The sequence below is a fragment of the Carcharhinus amblyrhynchos genome, chromosome 13 (genome assembly GCF_965287045.1).
Source record: "Carcharhinus amblyrhynchos chromosome 13, sCarAmb.v2.hapA, whole genome shotgun sequence".
Classification (NCBI taxonomy): domain Eukaryota; kingdom Metazoa; phylum Chordata; class Chondrichthyes; order Carcharhiniformes; family Carcharhinidae; genus Carcharhinus; species Carcharhinus amblyrhynchos.
In genome coordinates, this window is record NC_137336.1 from 53,825,003 (window position 1) to 53,848,502 (window position 23,500).

Consider the following 23,500-nt stretch of genomic DNA (forward strand, 5'->3'; position numbering starts at 1 on the left):
CCTCTAAGCTTAAAGTGATAGGTCACAAATTTTGGATTTTTGGATTGATCATCTATGGTTGGATGAATTAACTCTGACAGAAGCTCCAAACTACTTTAAAGTAGTTGAGCAACCTTTGAATCTAGTTTATAAAAACTAGCAGTTTGACGGAGCAGCTTTAAAGAGAACTTTGTTCCAGCTTTTGAAAGATAAGCCTCATCACTTAATAGATACTTCATTACGTCCATGTTAAATAATTTTGTTCAACAAATTGTAATGGGCAATTTTAAATTTAAACACATCTGGCATGGAACTGATGGGGTCAGATTGGCAATTGTTTAAAACCCTGGCTAGTTGTCCTCTTCACTGTCATCAATGGCTAGGGTGTAGCCATTCTGACCTAATGGTTTCCCATGAGTGGGTTTGCTTATGATCATAACACCATGATCACTTTCTGGGGATGGCTGGCATATTCAAAATGAGCGAAATAGAGTGTGGTATTGATTGTTACATAAAGTAATTACAATCAATTGTGCAATCTAAGAGACAAGAATAAATGAGTTCAGCCAAGTGCAAGTCAGAGTAGCTTGCTCATCACTTTTGTACATTGATCAATTTTTGATGCCACGAGAGTGGAACAGCATAATAATCGGAATGATCACAGCAACTTACCGTAATATAATACCTTCAGCGTAGTAAAACAGCCCACACTGCTTGACAGATTCCTTATCAAACACGTTTTGCAATCTAGTCACGTAAGGAGGTATTAGGACAGGTAATTCAAAAGCCCAGTCAAAGAGGTAGGTTTTAAGGAGCATCATAAAAGCAGCGAGGGGGAGAGTCAGAAAGATTTAGGGAAGAGAACTGAAGATGAAGCCAGAAACCATTCATCTTTTCAATGAAAATTAGTTCAGAGAAAGACAAAGCGAGAGAGACATCTCAGTGAAAGATAAATTATCTCACAACTGTTCCCATTATCTTATTCACATTGGTAGTGCGGTGGTGGTGAGGGACAGGAGGGGAGGTCTGCATTATTGATATGAAAATTAAACAACTTCTGTTCTATAGACGGGAGCCTGGCTTATTGATTCAAACAAAAAAAATTGATTGTACTTCCCCAATTCATAGAAGCATTTGAAATGGTGCTGTGTAACAATGGCAAACAGATGCTGCCTCATTTTCAAAATTTAAAAACATTGAGGTATCCAGTCTCTCTCTGACTTTCTAAAGCTTCAGGTAAAAGGCCAAGGGGAATTTTTCACAACAGGTACGAAGGGAAGTTTTTGACTTGTTCGTATAAGGAAGTTTGGCAGTGTACCAGGAAGCCAAACGTTTCAGCATTGTGTTTGTAAGTGGCTTCTGTGTTTTCTCACCAATAGGAGAATCAGTCTGTTTAACATTTACTATTTAAAGAGACTTTACAGGAGTCAAAATGGAAGGTCAGGTGCGCAAGTTAGGTGCATTGGCCATGTTAAATTGCCCCTTAGGGGCCAACAATGTGTATGTTAGGTGGATTAACCATGATAAATGCACTGGGTTATGGGTATAGGGTGGAGGGAAGGGCAGGGTGCGATGCTCTTTCAGAGAATTGGTGCAGGCTCCATAGGCCAAATAGCCCCTTTCTGCACTGAAGGTATTCTGCGAATGAAGTGTCAAAACAGAGCCAGCAATGTGAAAGATGGACTGCCAATGTTCAATGGCAGCACCACACTGTTCAGATATATTCGTAGAATCACAGAATTCCTACAGTGCAGATGGAGCCCATTTGGCCCATCAAGTCTGCACTGATCACAATCCCATCCAGGCCCTATCTCCATAACCTCATGCATTTGTCTTAGCTAGTCCCCCTGACACTAAGGGGCAACTTAGCAAGGCCAACAAACCTTACTCACGCATCCTTGGACTGTGGGAGGAAACCGGAGCACCTGAAAGAAACCCACGCAGACACGGGGAGAATGTGCAAACTCCACACAGATAGTGACTCAAGCCGGGAATCGAACTCGGGTTCCTGGCACAGTGAAGCAGCAGTGCTAACCACTGTGCAACCCGTTATTGTTGGATATTATTCAGCAAACATCATTTGTGGCTCTCAAACTCCAAAGGAATGCTCAGTTCCACGCAGATATGAGGACGAGGTTGCCTCAGAAAATATGAAGGCAAAGGGAGGTTATTACCAAGGAGGCCAATCACTGGAGTATCATGCCTTGTCCTTAAATACAGTGCCCCAAGACATTTGATGACCTCTTCAGAGCAAGAACGGTGACTGGCATGGCAGATTCAACTATAACTCTTTGCCTTCCCTAGTCTTCTCCTGCCCACCACTCGTCAGGACAATACATCTTGCAGGTACACCCATCCCTCTGTCTTGCAGCATCTCCTCACATAGCTACCTGCCAAACCACCACTAACACTCACCCTCAACTTATTACAACATCAATCCTTATTGTGATCCTCCACAAATGTCCTTCAGTTCCCCTCCACTATCTCATGTCTCAAACTCATTCCTCTTTTCCTTCTTGCAGAAGAGGATACAGAAAAACAGAGAATGAAAGCTGGCTCTCCAGTCATTGTTACTTTGCTATCTGTGGAGAGATGGACCTGGAAAGAAGCCAAGTTTCAGAAAGCCTGGCCATTGGTGATGAGGGAGATGAGTCTCTCCCAGGTACAAGGTGAGAGAAGTAACACAGAGACAGAGCATAAAATGCTCATTTATGTTTGACTGATGTTAGCAGTTACTGAATTGTGATGAACTGCACAATGTTTGGCTTAGAATCCTCTCACCTTGTCAGTACTAATTCATTTCTTTCATTTTGCACAAGTCATGCAAGTATGCCTCAGGGAGGTCACTCACTCTTTTGATATAGTATTGTACAACTCATGTGCAGCCTCCACCAGCTCAGATGTGCATTTCTCAGTGGGGCCAGCATGGGAGTTAGTAGGGTTGTCACATTATGAGCCACACTGAGAGCATTGTGAGCTCTCTAATTCTGGACCAGCAGGGTAGTGCGTGTGGGCCACCAGAGGGAAGATGGAGAAAGGACACAAGAAAGAAGGGATGTTCCTCGAAGCAATTCCACTCCTCCATCATTTTAACCCCCCCTCAGCCAGAGAGGGTCTATCCCGATGGCTGTGTCTGCCTCTGCACAGTTTCAGGAGCACCAGTCTTTGACTCCAAAGCCAAGAAGATGTTAATGAACTGCCACCAGAGCAAGAGAATTAGCCATCTATCTTTGACTCTACAGAAGCCACAGGGGCTGTGCCATGTCAAGTAACTGGAAGAGAAGTACTTGTAGAAGGATAATGAATTTTGTATTTAACATTGTGAGATATTGAACAGAAAAATGACAAAGTTCCATTGTCCCATTCTCCCTATTGCTTCCTGCCAAATGACCATGTGCCTTGTGAAAATACCATTATCAAAAAAGAAGCTGAGCAATGGGTGCCAGTGCAAGGAAGGGATGGATGTTGGCTATGTGACTGCCTTGGGCTGGAGCAATGAAGGAAGCAGAATGGGTTCAAAATGGATTTACAAGATGGCTGCACTGCCTCAGGTTAGCTAAAGCATCCTCAAAGAAGTCTGTCCAGGCAGCCAAGTGAACAGCTGTCAGATATCCTGGCCATATCAGGTTCTGTTTTCTTCTCAACTGAAAACGTAGAGTGGTCATCGCCTTCCTCCCAGTGACACTATGCTGAAAGTCACTGGGACAAACGTACCCATTTGAAGTAGTAGTGTTATGCTTGGTATGGTCGGAGAGCAGAAATTGTGCTTGTGAGTATCAGGAATCCAGGGAGACAAGAGTAAAACCCTGCAAAGTGGGCCATTGTTGTTTCTGGTTGAGGTGGAGCAACGTTTGGAGACAATTCCAATGCAATATCTTCAAAGGTGAAGATTGGATTACATTGAGAGAGAGAGAGAGAGAGTTTCAGTGAGAGGGGCGGATTCATGGTTTTATTGACATTTGGGTGGGTTGTTGAGAAACCTGTCAAGTCTGCTTTGACCATATTTGTTATTGAGTATGAAGTATGGTATATGTGATCACAAATTGCCTGTTAATTGACATGTACCAGTTATTAACCCTGAATGTGAAATCATAAAATGGATATTATAAATTTCTGACCTTGTGTAGGGAAGTTTACTTTTGTTTGTTCAAATCCCATGGAATATTGTGGCTTTCCTCACTGAGCAAATGTGTTGAAACTCAAATTTTATCTACTTAAAATGTCATTTGTCCCTAACTGGATCCTACCGACAGCTTCAGGATCTGGCCAAGGATCATAAGAAATTTCAGATCTCTCCATCATGATGAAACAAATCAACATATTTTTATCTTTATTTTAGCTTTTGTCTTAATCAGATCATAATCATTCATGTTACTATTTGGAAATTTAAATGATGAACAACAGATTTTCCTGAGGGTGTGACGGCGAGTCACACAAAATGCAGTATGCATCAGTGGAACCAGAAAATCCTGCCAGTAGACGATGAGGAGCTGCCTCCACCACAGGAAGATACACACGCCAAGAGGACCAGAAAATCCCACTTTTCACACCCTAGTTTGCTGTGCGTGAATATTTCAATGAGATTGGCTTATTAAAAGATAAGGTCGCCACAGTCCCAGATGACCACATTTGAGCAGGGAGAGTGGACAGGTGGTGATTTAATCCTAGAATCACCACATCTCATTTGAAGGGCAAGGTTGAGATGGTGGACCTTCATGAATAACCTCAGCCAGTATGGGAATTGGACCCACACTGCTGGCGTTACTTTGCGTCACAAATCAGCCATCCAGCCAACTGAGATAACCTTCGTGATAACTTCCTTACTGCTGCAAGCCAAGGCATGCCCTTACATGGTACCAACCACTAAAAGAGGCTGGATCTTTGTGGGCAAATTTTCTTTAATATCAATCATGAATATTTCACTTTGGTGTTGATTTCAACCCAGTATGAAGGACTATTAAAGGAACAATATCAGTTCCATTGTTAATAAAAAGGAAAGATTTGCTTTTACATAATGCTTTTCACATCTCAAAGTGCTTTATAGCAAATTAAGTACTTCTGTGATGTAACCACTGTTATATCAGAAACACAACAATTAATTTGTACACAGCAATCTCCCACAAACAGCAAATATTATTGACCCAATAATTTGTTTTTGTGTTGATTATGTTGATAATTCCATGGTTTTTTGAAATAGTGTCACAGGATCTTTTAAACACACTGAACAGGCAGATAGGGTCTCGGTTTAACAATGCACCAAAAAGATAGCACCTCTGACACTGCGGTTCTCCCTCAGTACTATGGTGGAGTGTCAGCTTTGAATTTTGCACTCCAGCTCTGGAGTGGGACTTGACCTTAGAACCTTGCTCGTCAGAGGCAAAGCTACAAACTGAGCCATGGCTGACAATATAGGATTCACTGATAAACATTTATTTAAATCAGTCTTCTTGACCTTCAGATTAATTCCCTGAATAAATTCTGTGTGGCAATTCATCAATCTATAAATTCACAATGCCAGAAAGAACATCATAGGAAAGAGCACAACTTGCATTTTCTAGCTTTGCTTACTCATAGGTCAGCAGAGACACGGTGAATGAACAAAGCTTTGCTTTTAGACATAGTAGTAGGAGATGGTGCATGAGCGAGGGAACTCATTCTGTAAACCCTTGGTCCAAATCTTTCAACAGGAATGAAAGGTGAGGTTATCATCGTCTGTGTGTATGCTCAGCTAAATGAGGAAATCAAAAGCTGCCCATAGTGGAGCGAGTCGGTAAAATTGTCCGAGAGCCGTGAAATCAGGATCGCGCCTGAATTCTTGGCTCTTGCAATCTTACCGGCGCCAAATATCTGGCGTGATGAACCTCTCACCCGTTTCCGGCAAGAGGCTGAATAATTGATTTAAATTTATTGAAAACTTAATTTGTGTATGTTTAACAAGCCTGGGCCGCAATCATCCGGGCTCACTTGCCTTTGTGGCCTTGCTGGGAGAGGTTCTCTCTGGCAAGGAAACCACCTGCTCCCCACAAAGGGGAAACAGTTGTGTTGCACTTGCTGGTAGAACTAAATACCATTTAGGCTCCAGGCTCCCTGGCAGGTCAAGGTCAAGGGGAGGGTGCACCTTGGGCAGTGCCAGACTGGCACCTTTGCATTGCCTATTGGACAGTGTCAGGAGACACTGGGGGCCTGGTGGGGGGGGGGTCACAATTGGCCATGGGTCCCCTTGATGGGGGTGTTGGGGGAGCTGGGTTTAAGCTAGCTGCAAAAAGCACAGGCCTGACAACTTGCTCCCTCTCTCTCTGTCAGATTTTTGTTGTTGCAATTGCGCGTGCAGCCACAGAGGTCTGCGCATGTGCAATAGCTCCCTCTTTGCAAGAGGAAGCTGGCTGATGAGTTAAATCCTGCCAATTGCCTTGTGGCTGGAAACAGTCCAGCTCATTTATTCATTCACTAGTTGATGAGATTGGGAGTAAATATTTGCCCAAAAAATGGATCTGAAACTCTCCCTTTTCACACTTGCTGGACACATAGAAGTTTCCTCGTAAAATCGACCCTGGTATCTAAGTTGCACTGGACCTCTAGAAGATTCACTACATGCTATATTACCAAGGGATTCAGGATTCACATTCCTGAAAGGACATTAATTTACCCATAGAAACAGATCAGTAAAGGTCAAGACTTGTCCATTCAAGCTAAATTAATTTAAATGGTTCAATATGTCCTATGTACGGAGTGGCAAAATGGTGGGCTCTGCTGCCTCACAGTGCAAGGGACTCGGGTTTGATTTCAGCCTTGGGTGACTGCATAGAGTTTGCCTGTTCTCCCCAGGTCTGCGTGAGTTTCATCCAGGTACTCCGGTTTCTTCCCACACTCCAAAGATAGGTGTAGGTTAGGTGGATTGGCCATGCTAAATTGTCCCGTGATGTCCCAGGATGTGTGGGTTAGGGGGATTAGTGGGATAAATATATGGGGTTACTGGGATAGGCAGAGGGTTGGGCCTGTGTAAGATACTCTGTTGGAGAGTTGTACAGACTCAATGGGCTGAATGACCTCCTTCTGCACTATAGGATTCTATGATATATACTGTCAAATATCCTCACTTGTATTGAGAACTAATTCTCATAAACAGAGAATCTCATGTCTTCCGATTTTAATCATTGTTTGAGTTTATTTTGTGTTTTCTTTGTCTATTACTTCTTTCTTTCTTAATCCCATCTACCTTTTTCTTTCTTTATTTCCCTTCCTGCACATGATTTGACATTGGATTACATTTTCTAAATTATGCTGTCTGATCTGTGGGCTGAATATAAACTCCCAAAAAAGAACGAGTCAGGGGTCATGTCAGAGGTTTAAATGCTAAATACCGAATCAGTAATCCTAGCTGCCTCAATGGCATTCCCACTTCTAGTTAGACAGAAGTGGGACAAGGGCCAGGTGACCAACCCACTCCTAGGAAACAAATTGGTGGTTTAACTATCACGAGGCTGCGTAAGTCCCAAACAGCCCAGTTTCCCAGGCCTCGGAAAGCTCAGCAGTTTGAAGAAGGCGAGGAGCGGCTGAGCTCATGAGTGGCTTCACAGCACTGCTTGTGGGCCAGAGAATATGTCCCCTCTGCACTGAAAACCCTCGCATTCCCTGACCTATTTAATCCAGCAAGCTTCAGCCTCATGAAGAAGGCTTCCCACTTGAAAAGCCTTCACCTAGTCAATCAGGCTGTTTATGTGTGAGCAACAGAACTAAAGACTCTCTGTAGTTAAGTTCTGCGGAACATTCATGGAAACCATTTTTTTTGTAGGTTTCCTGTCCTTATTTCAATGGTCCAGCACAGAACTCACCACCAGGATCAAATCCAGACCTGGGCATATCGATCAGGATTCTTCAGTTGGATTGTATAAGGAGATCCATCATTGCTGACCCTGTTCACTGTGCTTCAAATGCGACAAATTACCATGCAAAAACCCAGAGATTCTGTCAGGAAGGGCATGAACAATGCAGAGCAACTGACTTTCATTCACCACTGACTTCAAATTCTAGGTCTAAAATGTGCTTTACTCATTCAGTGGCATTTCCCATGCAGTTTTTTCTCACTCATTGCATCTGCCCACTTGGAGAGGCTGTGGCACAGTGGTATTCTCGCAGGGCTCGTAATCCAGAGACCCAGGACAAGATCCAGGGACCCAGGTTCAAATCCCACCATGGCAGATGGTGGAATTTGAATTCAATAAAAAATATCTGGAATTAAGAATCTACTGATGGCCATGAAACCACTGTCGAAGAAATCCATCTGGTTCACTAATTTCCTTTCCTTTGGGGAAGGCAATCTGCTGTCCTTACCTGGTCTGGCCTACATGTGACTCCAGAGCCGCAGCAATGTGGTTTACTCTTCAATGCCCTTGGACAACTAGGGATGGACAATAAATGCTGGTTTTGCCCACATCCCATTAAATGAATAAAAATAATATAGTAACAGTCACAGTGGTAGGATTTTATATAGCCTGCTGCAACAGGAACCATGGCAACATTAATCATGGGCAGAAAGGACTGAATTGGCATTTCTAGCCATGGGATGTTCATTAGACTCATTAAGGGGTCAATTGACAACCATTATCCCTGAACCTTTTTCAGTGTAGTCATGGATCAAGCTTTAAATGGAGCTGCACGGGTCTCCTGCAGACAGCCACCCACCAAACTCTGTCAAGTTTATCACTCTGTGTCTGACCGAGAGACCAGGTTTTAGGCAGGGGGTGACTGCTGAAAGCCCGTGACTCTTGTTGTTGAATGAACACTTGAGAATATATTTCTGCTGAAGGTTTGATGACCAACTTTTTTATTTTGCCCTTCTCAATTCATTACATTAAAAGCAGAATCACCTCAGTATTATCTGTTCACTACAGAGTCATGGCTAATCATACAAGTGTATGAAAATCAGCACAGGCTTGGCATTGGTGTTTCAAAGCACCACCTTTGAAACAGATTATGAAAAATAACTTGATGAGCTGCAATTTTGCAGTAACCTATAATCCCGCCAACACTTATGCGATTGTTAGGAGGGGAAAAAAAAATTACAAATGACATTTACAGAGGCATCACAGCTGAGAAAAGGCAGAACACCTATTGTTTCTGTATGTAATAACAGCAGTGTGTTTAAAGCTGGGCTAGGCTACATCAGATCCAATCCCATTTCTTACAAAGGGTCTTCGCCACCATCTCATACAGTACTCCACACACAACCCCTCCGCACACCCCCCCACACCTGCTAATACTGAATGGCTACCTGTGCAACATTTAGCAGTTTTTGCAATTTGCTATTTAGTTGCAGAATTTTCTGTTTACCTTTCATGATTTAACCTATTTCCATAAGCCAGGTGACACAGATCGAACTTGCACTGAACTACAAGTGACACTTGCATTCCCTTATTTGGAGAATGTGAACAATGAGAACTCTAGCATCCACAAACTTTCTCTAAATCGTCAATTCTCTAAATCTCCTCCACCTGACATCGAGTTCTTCAAGTTAATGCTGAACCCAACCTGCACCAAAAATCTTTTATCTGTCACTAGCCTAGATCTGTCTAATTAAAAAAAAACAGAAGTATCCAGGTATTTTCTGACATAACTGCATCTTGCCTATGCAAAATAAATGTAGTTAACATTAAAAAATTATACTTGCATACTGTTGGTTCTCAAAAGTATTCAGGTAATGTGATTTGAAATTGAGCTGAAGGTTCAACTGTCATAGAAATATTAAAGTTCCTATTTATACAAGTGAATTAAACATTCATATTCACAGAGAAACATTACCATACCTTTAGGTATTGAGCTGTAATATCCACTGCACAACACAATAAGGGACAGAGATTACTCTGATTTATAAAAGTGACTTCATGTGTAGCTTCTGAATGTGAGTGTCAGGCACCTCTGGGAGTTTTAGTCATGGCCACAAGGATTACTATATTACCACACCACTGAAGTGACAAAACAAATTCTCATCTCGTCTTCCAAAATAGGATCTCTATTAGGGGAGCCTGGCAGTGATACCAGTCGTCAAGGACTAGGCTATTAATGAAGAGCTTGAAGTAAATTCGAATTGCAGCCAACACTGTTTATAACATTTGAGTATCTTTACAGTCAGGCCAAATCTTCTCATTTTTAGCTGGGTCCCTGCTTGATTGCGGCAAAATTGTTTTTTTTTCTCTTGGAGGCGGGGTCGAAAAAACTAAAAAACTAAACAAGTCTCAAAGAATTTATAAGCACGTAGAAAAGAAAGACAAGCTGGGGAACAGCAGCAGTGGTTTAAATACATAAGCTTCATAAAACAAATAGCAATTATGTTGCTTACTCTCCAACATCACTTTTTGACAACTACTACATTATTTTTTTTTCAAGCATACAATTCTACACATGCAATTAATAAGCAAACTATCCAAAAGCCAATCAGGAATGTATTTAGGGCCCCACACTCTGGAAATTTTCCAAAAGTTAGATTTTTGTTTTCAACATTCAAAAAAGTAGCTGGAATTGTCAAATTGAAAGATGTTATTTTGTGCTCGTATATACTGTCTTGAGGAGTGCACTTTCCAAATTTGACCTTCAGTCCACTTAATTATTTACGTCAGTTCCCTAATTAAACCCTTCACTAGAGTATAAATCAAAATTCATTTGAAAACACCAAATCCAGAATGTCACAACATTCAAATGTTAGCCTACAACATTTTAAAAATGGAATGAAGCAATTGGAAATATCCTGAACAAGACCAGCAAAACAAAAGCCTTATAAAGTGTAAACATACTGGACTTCTGCAAAGCACAGTGATGTAACGTCTTCCATTGCTATTGTGGTTTTGATTCATAATCAAGTCATCTATATTTTGTGGTTTTCCACCATGTCTGGTGCATTAATCTTTCTGTCTTTACTGACCTATTGTACAAAGGCAATTGTTTATGGACCTGTTCCAGTGCCTGACCATTAACCGCCATCACACACTATCTCTCCCTTAACATAAAACACAAGATCACTTAACAAACATTGAAAGAAGAATTATGTGTGTTACTCGCACAGAAAACTCAATCTTTATTTGAGAACGGCTTAAATCACAAAAAACCTTGCTTAGAAATCGCAGCTATAGGCAATTATGCAGGGAATCAATGTAAACCATTAGTAAATTTTGCACTTGGATACTGCAGCCTTCTTTCTGTTGTCTACTCAGTGACAATTATCATGGCTACATTTATGTCTCAGTGTACATGTTCTTTCTTCTAAGTCAGAAGGTTACAGGTTCAAGTCCCACTCCAGAAATGTCACATAAAGTCTTGGCCAACTATTCAGTGCAGTACTGCAGAAGTCTTGCACTGGCAGAGGAAATGTATTTAGGAGCTCCTTCTGCCTCCTCAGGTGGATATAAAAGATCTCATTGCACAAATTCAAAGGAGGACAGCGAAGTTATGTAATGTCTTAACCATGTTAGGAGTGTGGGTTTTCTCACAAAAGGAAAAGAGGTATTTCCACACGTGGATTTAAAGTAACACACAACAGATTTTATTGCAAGAGATGTTCTCTGCACTGCAGAGTACAAACTAAAAGTAAAACAGCAGCCTGTGGCAACACCCTAATGACATCATCATCAAATCATGTGATCAGCTCTTAAAGTAACCTGCAACCAATTTAAATACAAAACATCCCTTCCCTTTTATGTCTGTGGTCATGACAACAAATTACCATGATGTCATACATAGGATCAATAAGCTTCTAGACACATTACTATGCATTATTAATCATTATACATAGTCAATATGAATGTCAATCAGGAGGATGTCTATTCCTGTTTGTATGTGACATTCTGGAATTTGGCTGTCCTTAACTCTAGAAGTATGATTTGGAACTTCAGTGGACACTTCTGTTGGAACTATTTTTGTATCATCCTCACTCAGTAAGGTGAAGGGCAGCATGTTGGTACAGTAGAACAGTGGTTAGCACTGCTGCCTCATAGCACCAGAAACTTGGGTTCAATTCCAGCCTCGGATGACTGTCTGTGTGGGCTTTGCATATTTTCCCCATGTCTGTGTGTGTTTCCTCCAAGTATCCTGGTTTACCCTCAATCTGGATGGCCATAAAACATTAGACAGGGGTCGTGGGTAGAGAGGTGGACTGGTGGTGTTGACATGGCGGCGCGGACTCGTTGGGCCGAAGGGCCTGTTTCCCGGGCTGATTTTTGTTCTCTTTGTTCTTACTCCACAGTCCGAATATGTGCTGGTTAGGTTATTGGCCATGCTAAAATTGAGCATTAGTGTCAGAGGAATTAGTGGGGTAAATAAGTGGGCTTAAGGGGATTGGGTCTAGGTGGGATTGTTGGAGGTGTAGGCTCGATGGGCCAAATAGCCTCTTCTGTACTGTAGGGATTCTATGACATTCTCTATCAAAAGACACAATCATCAGGCAATTCCGATACAACTAAGTCTTCCGTAGTAGTTACAACATTAGGAACTAAAGAATTGGTACTTCTGGAGATGATTCTGATTTGAATAAATGAATAAAATTGAAAATGAGTTGTCGTATGTTTTTCTCAGTACAACAGGAAGTAAAACCTACAATTTTCTCTGGAACTTGGTTCATCCAGCAATGTCAGGAATCAAAACTTCCGATGACTTAACAAAGGTCCTTGAAGAGCTTTACTCTCCAAAGCTATCGATTATCATGGGACTCCACAAAAGGAGTCAAGTGAAAGGCGAAAGCTTTGCTCGGTTTGCAGCAACCAGGCACAATATTACGAGTTTGGTGAATCATTAGAAGATTCACTTCAAGACCGTCTAGTTTGTGGCCTCCAAAACGAGGTTATCCAAAGGAGATCGCTTACAAAAATGCTTTGAGTTTAAAGAAAGCAGTGGAAATTAGATTGTCAATGGAACTGGCTGCTAAAGGGGCTTCAGAATTTGGTACAGGAATGAAGACCCACAAGTTGGGAACTGCTCATAGGTAAAAGCAGCAACAAGCATGTTACAGATGTGCCAAAATGGGCCAGTGAATGCTGGAATAAGGATAGTTAATGCAAGAGTTTTGACAAAATGGGGAAAATTTCAAAAGTTTGTTGGTCTAGATCAGGTTTCCCCAAGAAGGATACTCAGAAGAAACTGGGTACCTTCAGGAAGAAGGACAAGTAGCATTCTACAGAAGTAATTCACAACATGGAAGAAAAACATTACAACTCTGAAGATGAGAATGTCCAGAGATATGAAGACAAGCTCCAACTGAATATCTTACCCATAAAGAGTGGGTGATTCCAAAGCTAAGTGGATAACCTATTTAGATGGAGGTTGATATTGGTATTGCTGTATCTTTGATTTCTGAGAGTATGGGTGAAATTTTGCGAGATTTTTTCTGTGCATAGCTAGCGTGAAAATGGGAGAGGTCCTGATCTATTTTTTGAGATTTCATGCCCAATCATTTGCACTCAGTCTTTAAAAAAATGGGCTAGACCATTTCCAGTTGCTAGAGGCAGTGGGCGGGACCTAATTTGCCAGCTCAGATCGGAGCCACAAACCGTGTGTGCACAGAAAATCTGGAAAGAAACCAGCTCTGCTGACAGAACTCCCTGGGCCAGATACAGCCACCCCCTTTCCCCCACAGCCATCGATGACCCCACACCCCCAACATTACTGGTTCCCTTACTCCCCCATGTCCCTCCCACATAGTACTGGACACAGACAGTGCTGCTTCCCAAGTCCTGAGGCTGCAGCACTGCCACTTCAGAGAGTTTGCAGCCCATCTTCCACCTACAGCAGTGCTCGCTGCTATCTCCACTAGACCCAGAGGCAGCGCTAAGATCCGAGGTCAGTGCTCTGACCTGGGTCGTTGCTGAGAGTCCGAGGTTGGACCTCCATGAGCAACAGTCCCCCAGTGTCCCACACACTTGCAGGGTCCTGACCTGTGCAGCAACATTGCCGCCACAGAACAACCCCTCCATCCCCTGAGCAGCACTGAGCAGTTTGGGAGCAGAGACTTAACTCACTGCTCACCCTCACTTATCAAGTGGCTGAATCTGACTTCTATATATGAGGTGTTTTCCTCACTGATTTGGCTGCAGTGAATGAGGTGGTTAAGGCAGGTGAGCTGGGACGATTGGGAGTGAAGCTCACTAATTACATTGTGATGAAAGCAAAAAAATGCAAATTGAAGTTTCGCCCATTTTCGGTGGGGTCCTGATTGTGCTGAAGTTTTATCCTCGATAAAATGGGAATAGGCATGAAAACGGGCACCATTCCTGCCAGTCGCATCACGCCCGATCTTGCGACATTTTCCCGCCGCAAAACAGGCGCGACGAGGTAGTAAAATTCTGCCCTACATATCAGCCAGGGCTGAAGCATTTTCCTTTAAAACTAGTGGGTGTGAATTTTAAGACATACACGAAAGAGATCTTGCCAATAAAAGGTTACATCATGTTAAACATAGAGTAGACAAACAATTCTCTCAATGAAACAAAATCCCCACTCGCTGCCAATTTTCTTTCTGTCATGTCCTAACTATATTAGAGGGGATGGATTTTTGCACTCTTTTAAATATATAACAAGTTATTCTTCATTTCCTGGCCAATCCTTAACCGTCAACCAACACCTAAAAGACAGTAGTCCAAAATCTTCCGTTATCCCCATGGAATCCCCAAAGTAAATAACTGTGCTGAAACTGCCTGGGAGGCTTAAACTTCTGATGAGCTGATTTGCACTGCCTGGGAGCTTCATACACACACACATGTTTACCTACCTACTCACCCACTCCAAGATAGGACTCCTTTAAAAGGCTACTTGAATGGAGCAGCCACTGTTGTGAAAAGGTGGATGTCGTCGCTGTGCCCCTTGTTTCCTTCACTCTTTGGTCTTGCACAGGGATAGCTGTGTGACCCATTGCTGCTGCAGCTAGGATCAGAAGTCCCAGTTGAAATAATGCAACTTGGTGGGGATGCAGGAACATCCGCAGGCAGTGGTAATACGTGGTGCCTTGGTACTGTCAGGAAGATCAGGCCCTCTATCTAGTTACTATCCTGTTAACATTTATTGAGCCTTGCTGTGCTCCAATTTGATGCTGAACACCCTACTTTACAACTGTGACCATAATTAAGAACTTCATTGGCAGTAATTTACTTTTGGGTATCTTGGGGTGGACAATGGTGCAAAATAAATGAAAGCTTTCCTTTCCTATACTGTTTGGAGAGTGATGCGTTCTAATTAAACACTTTAAATAACTTGTCCCAGTAGAGAATAGTTGTATTTGCAAATCCATTTAAGTCAAACTTGTGCAATTTAGAATATAATGAAAACTGAAAGGCTGTCACACTGTCAGTGCCAGGCACACACACACAGCTGCTGTTTCATATTTATGAGTGCTAATTTACATTCATATTTTTCATTCAAGTTTTGTTCAAGTTCACTAGTACTAGCATCTCTTTACATTGAGTTTCTTGGCACATTATGTTTTGTTATTGCACCCAGCCTTTTCTGTTTCAGTTCTCTCCCGTTGCCATTGGCACAATCACAAGATTAGACAAGAGTTTTGCTGGGAAATTAGATCAGAGATCATCGCATGACACATACTAAGGTATTACGAGGATTTCTCTTGTAGGGAGTCACCACAATTTCATTATAATTCTTAAGAACTAAGAATACAAGTTGTATTAATACAAGTTGTACAAGCCAAATAATATCAGTATGGCATGAAGAATGAGTGATTTCATTTATGTGGAGACATGAGGAGTGAAACTTGGATGAAATATAGACATAGAAACTAGGAGCAAGAGTAAGCCATTAAGTCTTTTGAGTCTGCACCACTATTCAATATGATTAGGGCTGATCCTTGATCCTGATGCCATATACCCATTTTCTCCCAATACTCCCTGACACCATTAAAATCTAAAAAAAATCTTTCTTGAATATATTCAGTGTCTTGGCTTCCACACCTTTTGTGGCAGAGAATTCCACAGGTTCACTAGCCATTAAATGAAGCCATTTTTCCTCATCTCAATCCTAAATGGTTTACCCCGTATCCTGAGACTGTGTCCCCTGGTTCTAGATTTCCCAACCAGCAAAAATATCCTTCTTGTGTCCAGCCCTGTTAGAATTTTATACATTTCAATCCAATCCCCTCTCATCCTTCTGCACTCAAGTGAATACAAGCCCAATCAAACCAATCTCTCTTAGGACAGTCCTGCCAATCCTGGTATCAGCCAACTGAGTTGCACTCCATGGCAAGTATATTCTTTCTTAGGTAAGGAGACCAAAACTGCGTGCAAATAAAAATTGAAGTAAGACATCCTTATTGAACTCAAGCTCTCTGGCAATGAAGGCAAAAGTGCCATTTGCCTTCCTAATTACTTGCTGCACCTGCCTCTCCATTTTCCTTGACTGATGTACGTTGTACATAGTTCTCTTTGGGGCCAGAGGTTTAACAGAGGTATAGACTAGAAAGGGCGAAATTGCTCACTGGCAGGAACCAAGATTACAGGGCACACAGATCAAAGATAACTCGTAAAAGAATGAGTTATCGATCTTTTTAATCAGTGGTTCCTCTCATCTGGACTGCATTCAGGAGGGTGAACACAGATTCAATAGTTATTTTCAAAAGGCAGATGGATATGTACTGGAACAGGAAATGAAAACACTGCAGGACAATGAGCAAGCAGCAGGGGAATGGGATTATTGAAAAGCAAAATGCTCTGAATGCAGGAAATCTGAAATCAAAACAGAAAATGCCAGAAACGCTCAGCAGGTCAGGCAGCATCTTGGGGAGAGAAACAGGCCGGAACTCTACCAGCTTGCCCACCATGGAATCAGAACAGGCATGGATCCGACAATGGAAATCTCCATTGACCTCGGGTGGGAATGCTGGATCTCACTCGAATGAAGTCTTAAAATCCCACCCAGAGTGTTAACATTTTACACCAAGGCTCTTGCATCAGAAGAAAGAAAATTAAAGAGATGTGTATAGATTTTAAACAAGGAGTATATGTAACAAGGATAAAAGAGCTGTGAAAGTGTGGAAGACAGGAGAGACTGAATGGCAGGAGAGTTAGTCTTCTAGGGGATGGTGATGGGACCAGCAAAGAAACAAAGAAACATATTAAGTAGAAATAAGAGAAGAGAAATGGAACAAAGTAAAAGAGAGAGAAAAACCAAAAGATATAGAGAAAACAAACCAAATTGGGTTGCATACAGACACTATGCTTTGCTGACAATGTGGTCTCAGGCAGTTGAAGGAGACCAACGCAAATTGGATAACCACTTTGCAGAATGTGGAGTTGCTAGCATTGGACTGGGGTAGGCACAGTAAGTAGTCTCGAGCTTTTGGAGCATTACCCCTTCATCAGGTGACTCACCTGATAAAAGCGCAACCCTCCGAAAGCTCGTGCTACCAAATAAACCTATTGGACTTTAACTTGGTGTTGTGAGACTACTTACTTCACTTTGCAGAACACCTCTGTTCAGTCAGCAAGTGTAACCCTGTGCTTCTTGTGGTCTGTCATTTTAATTTGCCACCTGGGTCTCACTCTGACATCTCTGTCCTCGAGCTGCTGCATTGTTCCAGTGCAGATCAATGTAAACTTGAGAAATAAGATTTCATCTTTTGCAAAGGCAATTTACAGCCTTCTGGACTTAACACTGGGTTTGACAATTTCAGACCGTAACTCCAATTACTTTCCCTTTCTTTGCACGTTTCAGTTTTTCTCTTTATTTTCTTTTGTTGCTTTTAGACAGTGCCTCACCTGCTTGAGGCACATCGTTTGTTTCTTTTCTTGCCCCATCACCACTTCCTTTGCCCCTCTAAGCCTAACTCTTTTCATTAAATCTCTCCTGTCTTCTACCATAACACAGACTTCCCTTTCATCCTTGTCCCACCCACTCCTTTCTCAAAATCTATTACATTTCTAACTTTTCCCAGTTAAAAAAAAGAACAAAGAACAACCCAGCACGGGAAACAGGCCCTTCGGCCCAACGAGCCCGCGCCGCCGCATCGCCCTACACCTATCCTACCCTGCATGTCTACGAATGGGACCCTACTCAGTCAGATTCAGGGAAGAAATAGTGTCAATTTGGTGGAAACCAATTAGCCTAAGAGCACATCTTTGGGGTGTGGGAGGAAACCGGAGCGCCCGGAGGAAACCCACGCAGCCACAGGGAGAATGCGCAAACTCCCACAGACACAGGCCCAAATCCATGTATCTGCACAGCTAGCAGTGCTAGTCACTGAGCTGTTGTGGAGCCCGTCTATCGGTCCAGGATCAAGCACACACACCGACATGAAGCACTAGGCCACTCCTGGACTTCCAAGAGCAGCCCACGCACAACCCGCCGTGTGCATGCCCCTCGCTTGACACGAGGTGGACCTCCACCTGTGGAATAAAGACAAAACATATTAGTTATACAGCCTGCCCTTCCGGTGTCTCCCGAGGTTTACCCTATTTAATAGCCCCTACCATATCCCTCCATTCCCGTTTCACTCATATGCCTATCTAACTGCATCTTAAACGAGTCCAACGTGCCTGCCTCCACCACCCTACTCGGTAGCGCATTCCAGACCCCCACAACTCTCTGTGTAAAGAACCTTCCTCTTACCTCCAAATTATACCTCCCCCCCCTCACCCTTAATTGATGACCTCTTGTGTTCGTACCCAGTCTAGGGAGCAGTCTCTCACTATTAACTCTATCTATTCCCTTCAGTATCTTATATACCTCTATCATGTCCCCTCTCAATCTCCTTCTTTCCAAGGAGAATAGCCCCAGTCTTTTCAGTCTCTCCTCGTAACCCAGTCCCCCCATGCCAGGCAACATCCTGGTAAACCTCCTCTGCACCCTTTCCAGAGACTCCACGTCCTTCCGGTAATAAGGTGACCAGAACTGGACGCAGTACTCCAAATGCGGTCTAACCAACGTTCTGTATAACTGAAGCATTAGACGGCAGCTTTTATACTCTAAGCCCCTTCCTATAAAGGCTAACATCCCATAAGCCTTCCTAACAACGTTCTCCACTTGTGACACAACCTTCATGGATTTGTGGACCTGCACTCCCAGGTCTCTCTGTACATCTATACTCCTAATCGGCCTACCTTTTATCACATAACTCCTCTCTGCATTATTCCTTCCAAAATGCATCACCTCGCATTTGTCAGGATTAAATGCCATCTGCCACCTATCTGCCCACTGCACCAACCTATCTATATCCTGTTGTAACACCTGACAATCCAGTTCTGTACCCGCCAACCCTGCCATCTTGGTGTCATCAGCAAACTTGCTGATCACACCACCTACTCCCTCTTCTAAGTCATTTATGTAGACTACAAAGAGGAGAGGTCCCAGTACCGAGCCCTGCGGCACACCACTGGTCACTGGCCTCCAGCCCGACAAGGTACCCTCCACAACTACCCTCTGTCTTCTATTTCCCAACCAGTTTTCAATCCACCTAACTGCCTGGCCTCGTATCCCATGCGCCTTAACCTTTTCTACCAGCCTACCGTGAGGGACTTTGTCAAACGCCTTACTGAAATCCATGTAGATGACATCAACGGCTCTCCCATCGTCAACCGTTCTTGTCACCTCCTCAAAGAATTCCACCAGATTCGTAAGGCAAGACCTCCCTCTAACAAAGCCATGTTGCGTATCCCTAATCAGATCGCAACGCTCCAAATGCTCATACATCCTACCCCTAAGTATTTTTTCCATTAACTTCCCTACCACCGACGTCAAACTCACTGGCCTATAATTCCCAGGGTTATCCCTACTACCTTTTTTGAACAACGGGACCACATTTGCTACCCTCCAGTCTTCTGGGACCTCACCTGTGTCCAAAGAAGAGACAAAGATGTGCGCCAGAGGCCCAGCAATTTCATCTTTCACCTCCCTAAGCAGCCTGGGATAAATACCATCAGGCCCCGGAGCTTTATCCGTCCTTACGCTACCTAAAAGCCCTAGCACTTCCTCTCTCGTAATAACTATATCCTGCAACTGAACCTCCGCTCCCTCCAAGAGACCGCACGATTCCGAACCCCTCTCCTTCGTGAATACCGACGCAAAGTATTCATTCAGGAGCTCCCCCATTCCCTCCGACTCAATACACAACTCTCCACTCTTGTCCCTAAGAGGACCAATTTTCCCTCTAACTACTCTCTTGCCTCTAATATAGGAATAAAATGCCTTAGGATTATCCTTAATCCTACCGGCCAAAGCCATCTCATGTCCTCTCTTCGCCCTTCTAATTCCCCTTTTTAGCTCCCTCCTACTCTCTCTATATTCCTCCAGCGCACACTCCGTACCCATTTGTTTTGACCTATCATACGCCTCCCTCTTCTTCCTAACCAAGTCTTCAATATCCCCCGTAATCCACGGCTCTCTAATCCTACCTTTCCCATCCTTTCGCTTAACCGGAACATACCTCCCCTGCAACCATTTCATTTTGTCCCTAAAAGCCTCCCACTTGCCAACCGTGGACTTGCCAGCTAACAGTCCCTCCCAGTCAGTTTGCTGCAGCTCCCTCCTAATCCTACCATAGCTCGCCTTTCCCCAGTTCAGCACACTTCCGCTTGGACGGCACTCGTCCCTTTCCATTTTTATCCTAAAGTAGACGGACTTGTGGTCACTGTTCGCCACATGTTCGCCTACCTCTACCTCACCCACCTGCCCTGGCTCGTTTCCCAACACTAAATCCAGTATAGCCCCTCCCCTAGTCGGGCAAGTTACATACTGTTCTAGCGACCCTTCCATAACACATTTCACAAACTCCTCTCCCTCCGTACCCCCAGCTCTAGGCCCCCTCCAATTCACTCCGGGAAAATTAAAATCACCCACTACAACCACTCTATTCTTTCTGCACCTGTCCAAAATGCCCCTGCAAATTCCCTCCTCCACTGACTTTGGGCTGTTGGGTGGCCTATAGTACACCCCTAGCAGTGTGATCTCTCCCTTTTTATTCCTCAACTCCACCCACAGCGACTCAATCCCTATCTCTTCCATATCGCCCTCCCTCTGCACTATTGTGATGTTTTCTGATGAAAGATCCTTGATCTGAAACATTTGGGGGGATCTTTCCTGTTTTGCATTCCACAGGAATTGTAGTGGGTGGGGCAGAAGGGTTGGCACAGACCATGCAAAAGTCCGTTGACCTCGGGCAGGATTTTCCAGTTTTGGGGCAAACACAGCTGGAAAATCCCAACCATTATCTCTATCAATGACATTTTGTGTGGCTGCTGGAAAACCTGCTGCTGGCGTCACTAACAGCAGGAATGGAAGATCCCACCAGTAGCTAGGGCTGGAAAATCCCACCCACATTTGCCAATTGAAATCTTGTAGACATTAATTCTTTTTCTTAAAGTATCTTACTACTTCATTGTGGCAGTAGACAGATGAACATCATGCAAATGTGTTGTATAAGCATGAGCTTGAGGTTTGTTTTCTTTTGGATTAAAATGTCTCCACCTGCCCTGACCATCATGATGAGGTTAAGAGAAGAGTTAATACTGATCCTGGTGAGACTGGTCTGAGTTCCTTTCACTGGATTAGTTTTGTAACTGTACTATCTGGCTGCTGTCATTTGATGACCAGATTTTCCGGCCAACATTTTGCCATTTGTACTGTGTTGTCAGCCTCAGAAGGAAATGCAGGACACACACGGGACTACCATGTGAATTTCATGGGTGGTGACACATAGAATCATAGAATCCCTATGGTACAGAAGGAGACCACCCAGCCTGCACCAACAACTGTCCCACTTGGGCCTTGTCCCTGTCACTCCACATATTTACCCTGATGAACCCCCTGACACTCAGGGGCAATTTAGCATGGCCATTCAATCTAATTCGCACATCTTTGGAGTGTTGCCCTGTTAAGATCAGTGATCCAGCCTCAGGAGCCACTGGCCCCATGTCAATGTTAACAGTTCAGCACTGCTTCCAGGAGCAGTGTCCACTGCTGAGGCCTCCAGCAGATAGGCCAAGACAAAATTTTCAATGGTCCAATGGAAGGGAAACCCCTTCTGGGTATAATATTGGGGGGTGGGGGGCGGGGGGCAGGGGTGTTGGTGCCTTCCATTCCCACAGCCATCTTTTTGCTGTATTCAACTATTTCCTTCGGGCTGCTGCTGAGGGGCCACCTCCATTTACCTGACAGCTTCTTCACATTACTGTCATCAGCAAGATAAGATGATACTGTAAAGACCCCTAATTGGCACTTTAATAAGGGAAGGTGATGGCCAATTGGTACTATCGCTAGACTATTGATCCAGAAACTCAACTAATGTTCTAGGGACTCAGTTTCAAATTCCGCCATGGCGGACAGCAGAATTCAATTCAATGAAAAAATAAGCTGGAATTAAGAATCTACTGGTGACCATGACATCATTGTCAATTGTCGGAAACCGCATCTGGTTCACTAATGTCCTTTAGGGGAAGAAATCTGCTGTCCTTACCTGGCCTGGCCTACGTGTGACTCCAGAGCCACAGCAATGTGGTAGACTCTCAACTGCTCTTGGGCAACTAAGGATGGGCAATAAATGCTGGCAAGCCAGTGAGGCTATGTCCCATGAATAAATGAAAAGAAATAAAAACAATTATGGAAATTATCAGTCCATCTCCTTGGGGTAGGCAGCCTGTCAATCTCTTCCTATCGATAAAGTAGGTACCGCATCAGGGAGCTGATGCGATTAATCCCACCCTCACCTGGCCTCCCCTGCCTGATTATAACACCCTCCGTCCCCACTACCGCAGCCCATCCAACCCATCTCCCACAGGGCAGGTAACATTCAGCGCTGCGAGTTAGGTGGAAGAAGATACCAATTATTTTAATGCTCCGTCATTGTCAGCCTTGCTTTCGGTTGTCAAAGTCCTGAATTCATGAAGCCATGATCTTATTGAATGGCGGGGCAGGCTCGAAGGGCTAGATGGCCTACTTCTGCTCCTATTTCTTATGTTCTTATGTTCTTATGAATTCCCTCCCTAATCCCAATCATTCATTACTGCTTTTAGACGCTGCTAAATTACAAGCAGGATTTTCTGGCTTTTTCCGCCAGTGGTGACCTCATACAGTCGGATGCGTGAGCCATGCAAAACAGCTCAGACATCAGTGTGAGCAGAAGATCTCACCGCAGTCAAAGTGAGCCACCTTCACCCCCAGAAAACATGCCATGGGAATGGGGTGGGATATCCCACCCTACCTCATTCATCAAGCTGTCAGTCCTCTGGGCTAATATTGTTTTGTATGATTCTGTGTCAAATGTTGTTTAAAGATGCTCCTGAGAATCTCCTTGGGATGTTTTATTATGTTACAAAGGTGCTATATAAATATAAATTGTTGTTGTTTCTGTTCCTGAAGTGTGTGCCTTTCATCTTCAGCAACCTCAGAGTGTTGACTGCTTCCAGTAAATACCAACGAGAGCGATTCTTCCAGACATAAGTGGAAGCCGTGTAATGGGCTTCCTGCTGGAAGCCATGACCTCCGCACATTTCCGGCACCATCAGCCCAACGTCAGAATTTGTCGCGGAGCCATATAATTCATGGA